The sequence below is a fragment of the Bubalus bubalis genome, chromosome 4 (assembly GCF_019923935.1).
Source record: "Bubalus bubalis isolate 160015118507 breed Murrah chromosome 4, NDDB_SH_1, whole genome shotgun sequence".
NCBI classification, from domain to species: Eukaryota; Metazoa; Chordata; class Mammalia; order Artiodactyla; family Bovidae; genus Bubalus; species Bubalus bubalis.
Genome location: NC_059160.1, coordinates 122132642 through 122148187, shown reverse-complemented (window position 1 = coordinate 122148187; position 15546 = coordinate 122132642). Strand labels below are relative to the sequence as shown.

At 42.3% G+C, this 15546-nt stretch overlaps 1 pseudogene; it reads right to left on the bottom strand.

The window, feature by feature from the left end:
- The window catches only part of LOC102390961, a 106307-nt pseudogene extending 92815 nt beyond the window's left edge, over positions 1-13492 (bottom strand).
- Positions 13493-15546: the final 2054 nt, after the last annotated feature.

Here is a 15546-nt window from a genome sequence, read left to right as displayed (position 1 = left end):
TCCATCACCAACTTCCAAAGTTTACTCAAACTCATGTCCATTGAGTGGGTGATGCCATCCAACCATCTTATCCTCTGTCGTCCCCATCTCCTCCCCTTCAATCTTTCCCAGCATCGGAGTCTTTTCAAATGAGTCCATCCTTTGCATCAGGTGGCCAAAGTATTGGAGTTTCAACTTCAGCATCAGCCCTTCCAGTGAATATTCAGGACTGATTTCCTTTAGCATGGAGTGGTTTGATCTTCTTGCAGTCCAATGGACTCTCAAGAGTCTTCTACAACACCACAGTTCAAAAGTGTCAATTCTTTGGTGCTTAGATTTCTTTATAGTCCAACTGTCACATCCATATATGAGTGCTGGAAAAACCATACCTTTGACTAGAAGGACCTTTGTTGGCAAAGTAATGTCTCTGCTTTTTAATATGCTGTCTAGGTTGGTCATAACTTTTCTTCCAAGGAGCAAGCATCTTTTAATTTCATGTCTGCAGTCACCATCTTCAGTGATTTTGGAGCCCAAAAAGATACAGTCTGCTACTGTTTGCACTGTTTCCCCATCTATTTGCCATGAAGTGATGGGACCAGATGCCATGATCTTGGTTTTCTAAATGTTGACTTTTAAGCCAGCTTTTTCTCTCTTCTCTTTCACATTCATCAAGAGGCTCTTTACTTCTTCTTAACTTTCTGCCATAAGGATGGTGTCATCTGCATATCTGAGGTTATTGATATTTCTCCCGGCAATCTTGATTCCAGCTTGTGCTTCATCCAGCCAAGCGTTTCTCATGATGTACTCTGCAGATAAGTTAAATAAGCACAGTGACAATATACAGCCTTGGCTTAATCCTTTTCTGATTTGGAACCAGCCTGTTGTTCCATGTCCAGTTCTAACTGTTGCTTCTTGACCTGCATGCAGATTTCTCAGGAGGCAGGTCAGGTGGTCTAGTATTCCCACCTCTTTCAGAATTTTCCACAGTTGATTGTGATCCACACAGTCAAAGGCTTTGGCATAGTCAATAAAGAGGAGGCAATGTTTTTCTGGAACTCTCTTGCTTTTTCAATGATCCAATGATGTTGGTAATTTGATCTCTGGTTCCTCTGCCTTTTCTAAAACCAGGTTGAACATCTGGAAGTTCTCAGTTCATGTACTGTTGAAGCCTGGCTTGGAGAATTTTGAGCATTACTTTACTAGCGTGTGAGATGAGTGCAATTTTGGAGAAGTTTGAGCATTCTTTGGCATTGACATTCTTTGGGATTGGAATGAAAACTGACCTTTTCCCATCCTGTGGCCACTGCTGAGTTTTCCAGATTTTCTGGCATACTGAGTGCATCACTTTCACAGCATCATCTTAAGGATTTGAAATAGCTTAACTGGAATTCCATCACCTCTACTGGCTTTGTTCATAGTGATGTTTCCTAGGGCCCACTTGACTTCACATTCCAGAACATATGGCTCTAGGTGAGTGGTCAACACCATCGTGATTATCTGGGTTGTGAAGATCATTTTTGTATAGTTCTTCTGTGTATGTGTGGCAGCTGCGTGGAGCTGGAGTGGTAGCTGTGCAGTTATGGAGAGACTGTGAGGAGATACCCCATGTCCAAGGGAAGAGAAGCCCCAGCAAGACAGTAGGTGCTGGAGTGGCAACTGCATGGCGCTGGAGCGACTTTGGGGAAATACCCCACGTCCAAGGGGAAAGGAGAAACACCAGCAAGATGGTAGGAGGGGCAAAGTCTCATTTAGAATCAAACCCCATAGTTGCCAGGATGCTCAGAGGGCTCAAACAAACCTTGTGCATACCAGGACCCAGAGACCCCACAGAGACTGAGTCAGAACTGTGTTTGAGTATCTCCTGTGGAGGTACTGGTCAGCAGTGGGTGGCCACAGGGGCAGGTGCTCTGGGTGCAGCAGACTTGGGCTGGGTGCAGCAGACTTGGGTATGGCATAAGCCCTCATGGAGGAGGTCGCCATTAACCCTGCCATAGAGCTGGAGAGCTTACACAGGACTGGGGAAATAGACTCTTGGAGGGCACAAACACAACCTTGTGTGCACCAGGACCCAGGAGAAGGGAGCAGTGACCCCACAAGACACTGACCCAGGCTTTCCTGAGAGTGTCCAGGAGCCTCTGGAGGAGGTATGGGTCAGCAGTGGCCTGCTGCAGGATTGGGGGTACTGACTGCAGCAATGCCTGCATGAGAACTTTTGAAGGAGGTCACCATTATCTTCATTACCTGAGGTCAAATAACCAGGAGGGAACACAGCCCCGCCCATCAACAGAAAACTGGATTAAAGATTTACTGAGCAGGGCCTCACCCATCAAAATAAGACCTGGTTGCCCCTCAGTCTCTCCTATCAGGAAGCTTCCACAAGCCTTTTATCCTTCTCCATCAGAGGGCAGACAACTAAAAACAATCACAGAAAACTAACCAATTTGATCACATGGACCATAGCCTTGTCTAACTCAATGAAACAATGAGCCATGCCATGTAGGGCCACCCAAGATGGACAGGTCATGGTGGAGAGTTCTGACAAAACGTGGTCCACTGGAGAAAGGAATGGCAAACCACTTCAGTATTCTTGCCTTGAGAACCCCATGAACAGTGTGAAAAGGCAAAAAGATAGGACCCTGAAAGATGAAATCTCCAGGTCAGCAGGTGCCCAATATGTTACTGGAGATCACTGGAGAATCAAAGAGACGGAGTCAAAGCAAAAACAACACCCAGTAGTGAATGTGACTGGTGATAGAAGTAAACTCCAATGCTGTAAGAGTGATATTGCATAGGAACCTGGAATGTTAGGTCCATGAATCAAGGCAAATTGGAAATGGTCAAACAGGAGATGGCAAGAGTGAACATCCACATTCTAGGAATCAGGGAACTAAAATGGACTGGAATGGGTGAATTTAATTCAGATGACCATTATATCTACTAATGTGGGCAGGAATCCCTTAGAAGAAATGGAGTAGCTATCATGGTCAACAAAAGAGTCCGAAATGCAGTACTTGGATGCAATCTCAAAAATGACAGAATGATCTCTGTTCATTTCCAAAGCAAACCATTCAATATCATGGTAATCCAAGCCTATGTCCTGACCAGTAATTCTGAACAAGCTGAAGTTATACAGTTCTATGAAGACCTACAAGACCTTCTAGAAATAACACCCAAAAAGATGTCCTTTTCATTATAGGGGACTGGAATGCAAAAGTAGGAAATCAAGAAATACCTGAAATAACAGGCAAAATTGGCCTTGGAGTACAGAATGAAGTAGGGTAAAGGCTAATAGAGTTTTGCCAAGAGAACACACTGGTCATAGCAAACATCTCTTTCAACAACACTAGAGAAGACTGTACACATGGACATCACTAGATGGTCAATACCGAGATCGGATTGATTATATTCTTTGCAGCCAAAGATGGAGAAGCTCTATACAGTCAGCAAAAACAAGACCAGGACTTAAATTGGAGAAAGTAGGGAAAACCACTAGACCATTGAGGTATGACCTAAATCAAATCCCTTATGATTATACAGTAGAAATGACAAATAGATTTAAGGGATTAGATGGGATAGAGTGCCTAAAGAACTATGGATGGAGGTTCGTGACATAGGACAGGAGGCAGGGATCAAGATCATCCCCCAGAAAAAGAAATACAAAAAGGCAAAATGATTGTCTGAGGAAGCCTTACAAATAGTGGTGAAAAGGGGAGAAGTGAAAGGCAAAGGAAAAAAGGAAAGATATACCCATTTGAATGCAGAGTTCCAAAGAATAGCAAGAAGAGATAAGAAAGCCTTCCTCAGTGAACAGTGCAAAGAAATAGAGGAAAACAACAGAATGGGAAAGACTAGAGATCTCTTCAAGAAAATTAGAGACACCAAGGGAACATTTCATGCAAAGATGGGCTCAATAAAAGGCAGAAATGGTATGGACCTAAAAGAAGCAGAAGATATTAAGAAGGGGTGGCAAGAATACAGAGAAGAACTATACAAAAAAGACCGAAATAATCACGATGGTATGATCACTCACCCAGAGCCAGACATCCTGGAATGTGAAGTCAACTGGGTCTTAGGAAGCATCACTATGAACAAAGCTAGTGGAGGTGATGGAATTCCAGTTAAGCTATTTCAAATCCTTAAGATGATGCTGTGAAAGTGATGCACTCAATATGCCAGAAAATTTGGAAAACTCAGCAGTGGCCACAGGATGGGAAAAGGTCAGTTTTCATTCCAATCCCAAAGAATGTCAATGCCAAAGAATGCTCAAACTTCTCCACAATTGCACTCATCTCACACGCTAGTAAAGTAATGCTCAAAATTCTCCAAGCCAGGCTTCAATAGTACATGAACTGAGAACTTCCAGATGTTCAACCTGGTTTTAGAAAAGGCAGAGGAACCAGAGATCAAATTACCAACATCATTGGATCATTGAAAAAGCAAGAGAGTTCTAGAAAAACATTGCCTCCTCTTTATTGACTATGCCAAAGCCTTTGACTGTGTGGATCACAATCAACTGTGGAAAATTCTGAAAGAGATGGGAATACTAGACCACCTGACCTGCCTCCTGAGAAATCTGCATGCAGGTCAAGAAGCAACAGTTAGAACTGGACATGGAACAACAGACTGGTTCCAAAGCAGGAAAGGATTAAATTGAGGCTGTATATTATCACCTTGCTTATTTAACTTATCTGCAGAGTACATCATGAGAAACGCTTGGCTAGATGAAGCACAAGCTGGAATCAAGATTGCCGGGAGAAATATCAACAACCTCAAATATGCAGATGACACCACCCTTACGGCAGAAAGCAGAGAAGATTAAAGAGCCTTGATGAAAATGAAAGCGGAGAGTGAAAAATGTGGCTTAAAACTCAACATTTAGATAACTAAGATCATGGCATCTGGTCCCATCACTTCATGGCAAATAGATGGGGAAACAGTGCAAACAGTAGCAGACTGTATCTTTTTGGGCTCCAAAATCACTGAAGATGGTGACTGCAGACATGAAATTAAAAGATGCTTGCTCCTTGGAAGAAAAGTTATGACCAACCTAGACAGCATATTAAAAAGCAGAGACATTACTTTGCCAACAAAGGTCCTTCTAGTCAAAGGTATGGTTTTTCCAGCACTCATATATGGATGTGACAGTTGGACTATAAAGAAATCTAAGCACCAAAGAATTGATGCTTTTGAACTGTGGTGTTGTAGAAGACTCTTGAGAGTCCATTGGACTGCAAGAAGATCAAACCATTCCATCCTAAAGGAAATTGGTCCTGAATATTCACTGGAAGGACTGATGCTGAAGTTGAAACTCCAATACTTTGGCCACCTGATGCAAAGGACGGACTCATTTGAAAAGACTCTGATGCTGGGAAAGATTGAAGGCAGGGGGAGATGGGGACGACAGAGGATAAGATGGTTGGATGGCATCACCGACTGAATAGACATGAGTTTGAATAAACTCCGGGAATTGGTGATGGACAGGGAGGCCTGGCATGGTGCAGTCCATGGGTTCACAAAGAGTAGGACAGAACTGAGTGACTGAACTTAACTCCCCCACCCCACTGCCACTTAGCGCAGTCTCTAAGAGCTCTCTGAATGCTGCCTCCCTGGCTGCAGTCCTCATTTTGCCCCATTAAAACTTAACTCACAACTCTCAAGTTGTGTATCTTTTTTAGTTAACACTTTGAAAGCAACAATCCAGTATTCCACAGATCCTAACTAATGAAGATGCCCACAGTAAAAGCTGTGTTACATTTTAGACTATGGTTTCAGCAGTCTTTCCTTTCACTCAATCATAAGTACAAAGAGAATTGGAAGAAATTACCAAATCCCTTTGAGTATATGATTGATATCACACAGCAGTGAGAGTCTGGCGTGATCCATGTGTGTTTCCCCCACAGCAACCTTTAAGGTAGTGACTATGGTAGCTAGAGATGGTCAAGTCCTTCACCTTTTTGTATGCATGTCACTCCTTGTATCAAGATGGAGGTCTAATTCTTCTTGTCTTCAGTCTGTGGAACAATGGCAGGCATCATTAGTGTTGTTCTGGGGCTTCTGAGGTTACACAGTGAGAACCTTCTGACTTCTTCCTAGGTCTCTTCACTACTCTTGGGATGATCCCTCTGGGAGCACAGCCACCATGCTGCAAAGAGGTTCAAGCCTCATGTGAAGACATACACAGTGCTCCAGTCAATAGGCCCAGCTGAGCTCCCTGCCCACAGCCCACATCAACTTTCAGGCATGTGAGGGAACCATCTCAAATATTCAGCCCATCAAACCTTCAGATACCTTAAGCCCAGTTGACATCTGAGTGTACCACATGGGAATCCCAAGGGATAGTTACCCAGATGAGTATAGTCAGCCTATAGAACTATGAAATACCACCAAGTGGTAATTGTCATAAACCACTAAGTTTTGGGGTAATTTCCCCATTTGTTTTGAAGCAAGAGATAAGCAAAACAGTGTCTTGGTTTAACTGGCAACTCTTTTCTTTCTTTATAGCACTAAAATGATGAGCATTTTCAATTACTGTAATCTTTCATTTGATGAAATATAGTAATAGCTTTCTCACTTCACAAGATTGCTTAGATAATTAAATCTCTTTACCAATATAGTCTATTCTTATCTTCAGAATTTCTAAGAGTAGGACTATAGACTTAAAATGGATTTCCTCCATGTTACTCTCTGCCTTTCCCTACACTTTCTTGCCCCTCTCTTCTATGCTCTCTAGCATAATTCTAATGGACCCAGTCCCATTTGTGTTTCTGTTTGTCTAATCTCTTCTTCCCTTCACTGTCTCTCTTTTTCTCTGTAATTTCAGAGGAAAGTCACATTTCTTTCAATGAACCAAATTTGTCAGGCTTATGCATTCCTTGGCCTACACAGCATCATGGACACCTTCATGAGAATTAGGGGGTTTCATTTGCTCAGAGGTGGGTTCCTCATGTTCTCCCTTTGTGGTTTCTCGTCAAATCAGATGACCATCATCTCTATAGCCAGGGACCCTGTCTTGCCACTGCCCCCTGTCACTGCCACCAGATCACAACAGCTTTGCTTATTCCCTAGTTTGACTAAAATTAGGCTGTAATTTCCTTCCATAAGTATGATTTCTCCTGTCACCTTTTAATTTTATTTATCTATTTATGTAGACTATTTCTTACAATAGTTTTAGGTTCACAGTAAAATTGAGCAGAAAGTACAGAGTTCCCATATACCCTACACATCTCCTGACTCTCCAGTACCAACATCTCCCATCAGAGTGGTACATGTGCTGCAATCAATGAACTGCAATGACACATCCTCATCACATATGTTGTATGGGTCTGATAATTGTGTAATGATGTGTATCCATCATTATAGTATCATATAGGATAGTTTCTGTGCCCTAAAAATTCTCTGTGCTCTGCTTATTTATCTCTCCTTCCCCCCAATACCAGCCAACCACTGATTTTTTTATTGTCTCCATACTTTTGCATTTTTCAGAATGTCATTATTATAGTTGAAATTATACAGTGTGTAGCCTTTCAAGATTGACTTCTTTCACCTGATTATATACATTTAAGCTTCCTCCGTGTCTTTTCATGGCTTGATGATTTATTTCTTTTTAGTGCCAAATAGATTCCTTTGCCTGTGTGTACCAACAGTGTGTTCATCCATTCACCTACAGAAGGACATCTTGGTTGCTTCCAGGTTTTGGCAATTAAGAATAAAGTTACTACAAACAACTATGTGCAGGATTTGTGTGGACATACACTATCAACTCATTGGGTGAGTGACTACTAGATCAAAGCACAGATGTATGTTTAGTTTAATAGAATTCCCGTTGATCTACATTTTCACTGGCATTTGGTGTCGTCGGTGTTTAGACTGGGCATCAATTCAAAACACACAACTACTTTTAAAAGACCTTGCTACTCCATGAGACCTTACAGAATGCACACACAGGCAGCACAAAAACTTTCCTGATGGTCAGATATGGAAGTATAGATGATCCTGAGGTTGTGGGAGTACAGAGGAGAGCGCACTTCATAATACTCAACATTAGATAAGATCCCAATCTTACAGGGGGTTTTACCCATCTGAAGCCCACCCTAAGCAGGAAACAAAGACGATGCTTCTCAAGCCCAAGTGGCTGAGCCTAGTGGGGTTTCTGCTGCTTATTCAGAAAGCAGAGCTGCTGGAGGGATCCCCAGGCTGCTTCACAAAGCTCCTGTAGACCCACACAGTCACAAGCACCAGGGTGGTTCATGGCCACATAAAGGTGTCAGAGGAAAGCCAAATTTTCCCCCTACTCCTAGCTCCTCCCTCTTTATGAGTCAGGATCTTTGACGCTCAGCACCTCCAATGTGAGTCCGCTTGCTCTTCTCCTCACTGGCTATTCTTATACGGACTCAAATTTTGGATAAAAATTATATTGGTTGATGCACTTTATCACAGGATTTGGTGATGAGGAAAATGCCCAAGTTTTGTTTCTTTTTTTTTGAATGGAGATGCATTAAGCATCTTTTGTTTCCTTTAAGCCTAGTTTTTAGTAGCCTTGCCCCGCCTGCTCTGAGCTGCAGGGATAAGGCTTTCCTGCTATTTCATGACTGACCTCCCTCTCAGATCCTCCCAGAGGGGCTCCCTGGCCTTGCGTCTGTTACAGCTGCCACTCAGATGGACTCAGCTGGGCTAGTCTGGTCCAGGCAATGAAGGAAGGAGGTGACAAGGTGGGGTTGTTCGGGGGCCTTCAGCCAAGGGAGCCACGGGAGTGTGGTCACCCTGCTGCTGCCTGTTCCTACACACAGCACTATACACACACACACACACACACACACACACAGAGTATTGGTGTGCTTGGGCTGCCATAAGAAAGTACAGACTAGGCTTGGGGGGCTTACACAACACACATTTATTTACTCACAGCTCTGGAGGTCAGAGTACAAGATCAGCCTGTGGGCAGGGGTGGCTTTTCCTAAGGTCATTGTCCCTGGCTGGCAGATGGCCGTCTTCTTGTTGTGTCTCTTTGCACTGTCCTCCCTCTGTGTTTCTGTATCCTAATCTCTTCTTAGAAAGACATCAGTCACATTGATTCAGGGTCCACCCTGTTGGCCTCACTGTAACTTTACTACTTCTTTAAGGACCCTATTTCCAAATACAGTCACATTCTGAGATACAGGGGGTTAGGGTTTCAACATAAGAATCTGGGGGGTAGACACATTTAGACCATACCACAGTCATGCACAGACACAGACAGACACACAGACACACACACACACACACACACATATGTCTTTCCTCAAGGATTTTGGTATTGCTGACTCCGTGGGAGAAAAAGCAGTTTTTGAACTGTAGTCACTACTTCAGATGCTCTACCCAGGGGTCACAAAATTGCTCTTGAGTTCAGTTAACTTAAAATTTGAACCTGGCTCTGGTTTTTGAGGGATTACTTTTTACTTTTCTGTACTTCTTACTCCAAGAGTGTGGGAATGGAATAGGATGGCTGTGTATCTGTGTTGACTGGGTCTGGGGCAGTATTTCTCCAAATGAGGCTGTGTACAAGGGTGATTGTTTAAAATACACTCTTTTTCCTGCAATAAAAATGAACAAAATATTGCTGCATGAAACAATATGGATGAATCTCACTGGTATAACATCGAGCAAAAAAAAAAAAAAGTCACACAAGAATATATTCTGTATGATTCAAATTTTAATTTAAATTTTAACACAAAGCAAAATTAATCCATGATATTGAAGGGTATGCATGGGACTACAGGATCTGTGCGGGGCTTATGGTGATAATAATTGATTCAGATGGTGTTTATGTGGAAATTCCTCAAAACATACTTCTAATTTGTGCACTTTACTTGTTGATGTTATTCTTGAGCTTTTAAAAGTTTGTATAAGAAAATATCTCCAACATTTTCCCTTTGGTTTTTCAAGCCACCATTTCTCTTTGAGTCCTGTTATCACCAAGACATAGGGCATTTCTCTTTTCCTTTAATAAGTTGAAATCTTCTGAAATTTCACAAAAAATGTTACCAAAGACTTTGACATGCCAAACAAATATACAGGAAAAAAGTTTAATAAAAAAGAGGATTATTTAGAATGATGTGATTTTACCATGATTTGAGGGTCTGCTGCCCCATTTGTTTAGCCAGCTGGGGGTTGGGAGGGAAGAGGAATGGGGAGGGGAGAGAAAAGCCAGCCTTCTGTAAAGCAGAAAATCAGCTTCCCTTTTTAAGTTAAGTTTCTTCAACCAAAGCATAGTCATGGGACAGCCCACCAAGTTCATGCTGGGTTTCAGGGGATGAGTCACTTCAGGGGTCACCCATCTTTCGTGTTAGTCTTAAATTCCTGGTTTCCGTTAAACTTGGTGAAATCTAGCATTTTGCAGACCCCATATGGAGCACCATTTGCCTAAAGAGTGTTTCCCAGCCAGAGGGGTTGAGGGAAGGCAGGGCAAGCACCCAACCACTCAGCCGTCTCCTTGCCCAGGCTGGGCTTCTGTATCCTGGGGCCACAGGGTTCAGATGGCCAAATGTGACAGCTCTTGTCTCCCTCAAATAACCTGTACTTATCACCCCAAAGCAGCTAGTCTCCTTTGGAAGACATCTATGTAACTGAACTGGGTGAACTGCTAAAGAATGTCTCCACAGGACAAAGCCTGTTGTCCTACCCTGAGCCAGATGATACTAAAATGGGAATCTGAGTTCTTGTTTGTAGAGCCAAAGAATGAACTTTGCAAACATGCCAACACTCACTGTAACAAGCAAATGGGATTTATTTCAGAGAGAAAGAAAGCACAAAGCTATCAGCATAGACACTGAGAGGGGGTGAAGTGCCTGAAAAGGCAGGACTTACAGCAGTTTATATCCTTACTAGTAATAATTTGTACACTTTTGATTGGTTCTTACTTTTAACATATGTCATTTTTAACCAATCAGCTTATAGGTCACAATGTTTAATGTGACATCTTTATGGCTTCTTTTGATTCTCAGATTCTTAGTTTTCTTAGACATTAAGTCACCATTCTGCAACCTTTTCTCATGACCCCCAACCATTTTACAACAGGCCCGATGTATGGGCTAAAGGTTAATGATCACCCGTTGTTTTTCCCTCAGGCATATGGAACAGAATTTAATTAATTACTACCCTTTCCTGTATCTGAGTGCTAGTAGTTATCAGACTAAGGACACATTCCTCTGAGAGCCAGGAATTCAGGACAAAGGGTATAGTTTTAGGTTAATGGAACAGTGTGTTTATTGAAACAGGCTGATGTCTCAGAATTCCTACACTAACTGCCTACAATTTCTACCTCAATACTGGTAATGAAACCAAGCAGGACCCTGTGGAGACTTCCCAAATACAAAAGTCACTCCATGTGCCCTGTTTCTTGTTCACAGAAAAAGTTTTCATCTCCTAGGTCTTGCCCAAAACCTTGGCTCAAGAATTAAGAACTGACATGGAGTAACAAAGGTACAGTTAGGCCTGGAGAACTGGTAAAATCTAAACAGTGAATTGGCCATAGAGCAGTCACAGAATCTTTAGTCCCTCCCAGAAGACATAGATACCAGTGTGTGGTGCACATTGCGGAGTTGTTTTGCAGACATTAAAACCACCACCAGAGGGGAAAAGCTAACTGCATGATGACCAGACTGTAGTCATGACAAAAGCTGCCCCATCTTGAGCGGTTCTGAATCTCTAGCCTGTACAATGCCAGGAACTGGCCTCAAGAAAATGAGGACAAACTGACCATGCAATCAAAGATTAACTGCACTGAAAAAAAATCAAGACGGTGCTGACTAGACCCCTGCACGTCAGGTTCTAGATAACTGTTGGAGCTGACTGTGCTGCTCTGGATGCAGCCCCCTGCACATCCTGCAAGCTTTCCTTTAAAAGCTCTTGTCCTCTGGCTGATGACTTGGACACTAATCTGCCATCTCCCCAGGTTGCTAGTTTCCTGAATAAAGCATGTTTCTTTTTCCACCAACTGTTTCTCTCGAACAAAGAGTGATGACTTTTGAGTGATGAGCAGCTGAATCTGAGTTCAGTTTGAACTCCAACCAGTAGCAATATAGTAATAACTAAATGATTGTTTAAAACTTCTAAACCATGAAGTGAAGTGAAGTGAAGTGAAGTGAAAGTTGCTCAGTCATGTCAGACTCTTTGTGACCCCATGGATTGTCCGTGGAATTCTCCAGGCCAGAATACTACAGTGGATTGCCTTTCCCTTCTCCACGGGATCTTCCCAACTCAGGGAGCGAACCCAGGTCTCCCACATTACAGGTGGATTCTTTACCAGCTGAACCACAAGGGAAGCCCAAGAACACTGAAGTGGGTAGCATATCCCTTCTCCAGGAGATCTTCTGGACCCAGGAATTGAACTGGGGTCTCCCGCATTGCAGGCAGATTCTTTACCAACTGAGCTATCAGGGAAGTTAAAAAAAAATTTTTATTTTATTGAATTACAACACAATATACAATTGTATTACAATTACAATATATCTAGAAATGTGCATATACCATAAGCATACAAATTGATAAACTTTACAACCTGTGTAACCAGCACTTACATCAAGAAACAGAAGCCCCCCACCTGGGCTTACCTCATCCCTAGCACCTCCCCCATCCCTCATGGGATGGCCTGTGAACACCTGGCCTGCTTCACCCACTTTTGTATGTGATGTGACCATTCGTGTCTGGCTCTTTCACTCAGTATGTGTACAAGTCATCATGTTCTCTGTGGGTATAGATTGTTCAGCTTGGATACTGCGGGGATATTCCATTATGGGAATAAATCACAAACTATTTATCCATTCTGTTATTGATGGGCATTTAAATAGTTTTCAGGTTTGGGCCATTATGAATCATACTGTTTTGAACATTCTTATGTGGTGCACATTTGTATGCATTTCTGTTGGGTCTGCACCTATAAATGAATTTCTGGGTCATGGAGATGCATCAGCTTCAGTAAGTGTTATCAATCTTACAAAGTGGCTATGCCAACTGGCACTCCACCTAGAAGCACGTGAGCATTTGATACTTCAAATACTGGCCAGTGCTATGTATTTTCCACTTCTCTCAAGTTAGCCAAAGACAACTCACTTTTATTAATCACTTACATGCTATAAACCATACTAAGTGTACATTGTCTCATTTGACTTTGCAATAATCCTATGAAGTCCTCCTCATTTCACAGATGTACAGGGGAGCTCCTCACATGTGGCTAGCATTTGACCGATGATGACCCACCTCTGGCCATGGCTCCATCTGCTCCACTGCTGTCTTGGACAGCACCAATGTCCATGGCCAGGAGCAGGCTATGCAGAGCACATCCAGAGTTGCACCTGTGTCTCTGGGCTCATGCAGGTTTCCTCTTCAAGAGCTTCAGTTTTTCAGGCAGCCTGTGTTCAAACACCTTCACCACATGAAGAAACTGAAGGGATGAGTCAAGGGTGTAAAGGTGACCAGCTCCCACCTCCTTCCTCAGTGACACCTCCTTCAGGTGGGCAATGAGCACTGGGGCACCCATGTTGGCCAGAAGGGTTGCAAGGTTGGGGTGTAAGGAAGCTAAGAATAAACTTTTGTGTTTCACCCAGATGAAAACAGATGTATACATTTTTTTATTTTATAAAACTAATACCTGCAAACAACATTTTGAGACAAAATTTAAAAAGGATAAAGAAGTGTAGTGATAGATTCTTTAACAGATATATTTTATATACACTTCCAGATGCTTTTCTGTTTTTCTAAATGTATACGTATATATGTACACACAGATCTTCTTCAACTTACAATAGACTTTCAAGGGTTAGGGTTATGTAAATACATATGTGTATGTGTTAAACAAAAAGTAATACTATACTCTGCATGCTACTTTATGGATGTGATGAAACTTTGCATTTTGCTCCTTGCACCATGAGCTGGCTATCCTGGAGATGACCAGAGGTCCCAAAGAGTTTTGATGGGCACTGTGCCTCCCAGTGGCTTCTGTGTGAGGCCCTGAGGGCAGACCGTGAGGGCCTGAGGCCACAAGGGAAAATATTCCCTAATAAGGCACTGAATGATCTTCCAATTGGGAGCATCTTGACCTCAGAAGTCGGTGAGCTTCTTCAAGCAAATTATACCTATGTTCCCAGCCAAGGGGAGGCACAGACTCCCTGCTATGATGGGAGAATCAAGTCTCATAAGGTTGGCTTTATTGTGAAGCCAGTCTTGACTGAATGAGCCACTCCTGTGTGACTCGGGGTCAAATAGACCCATGGTCTTGGCACCCAGTGATCACTAAGCAGCCCAGTGGTCCAAAGAGAATGAGGGGTATGTCTGGGAGATGTGTCTGCAGCAGGTTCCAAAGGTGTGGGGAAAAGGATGAGATTCACTTTGGCTCTCATAGTGAAAACTAGAGCCTCCTACTAAGTCACTCACAACAAAGGATTCCCCCTGAGACAAGGGGCTTTGGATGCTGGGCACCTATAAAGGTGACAACTCCCTACTTCCAGTGGTTAAATCTCCATCATCATATATATCACCTTTTCCCCTAAACTTTGGTGACATACATAAAGAGGTTTTCCTCACTTTAAAATTTTCTGTAATTCATCTAAATGAATTGTTACATATGATAATATACATGTTTCAATGCTATTCTCTCAGATCATCCCACCCTCGCCTTCTCCCAGAGTCCAAAAGACTGTTCTATACATCTGTGTCTCTTTTGCTGTCTCACATATAGGGTTATTGTTACCATCTTTCTAAATTTCATATATATGCATTAGTATACTGTATTGGTGTTTTTCTTTCTGGCTTACTTCACCCTGTATAATAGGCTCCAGTTTCATCCACCTCATTAGAACTGATTCAAATGTATTCTTTTTAATGGCTGAATAATATACCATTGTGTGAAACAGATTGCCAGTCCAGGTTCGATGCATGAGACGGGGTGCTCAGGGCTGGGTGCACTGGGATGACCCAGAGGGATGGGATGGGGATGGAAGGAGGAGGGGTGGGTTCAGGATGGGAAACACATGTAAACCATGGCTGATTCATGTCAACTTATGGCAAAAACCACTACAATATTGTAAAGTAATCAGCCTCCAATTAAAATAAATAAATTTTTAAAAAGCCACACAGTGTGGCCAAAAAATAAAATAAATGAATTGTTACATAATTTTTAAAAGCACTACACTTTCAGGTTTATTTTTATTAAATAGTGGGAAGAGTAGTTGTCTTTACTCATCCTCTGGTGATCCTCTCCCCTCACCCTGCAAGCCTTGTCAGATGAAATGGGGCTGAAGCAAGTGTCAAGTTTGTCTGCTGCAATTATTAGTAGAAAATTTTAATGCATTCCACATGCATTAGTGCATTCCACATGCATTCCATTCTGAGCCTTAGTCTCCTCGTGTAACAAAAGACGGGTTTGGATGATGCAATATTTAGGATAGTTCTAGCTTTAAAATTCCATAAATTATATTCAGATTCTAGTTCTTAAAAATGTAGAAGTTGTTGCAGCCACACAATTTTAATTCACTTGCATTCAAAATATGCCTTAGCACGAGTTTGAAGTCTTACTGGCAATAAACACAAAAATGT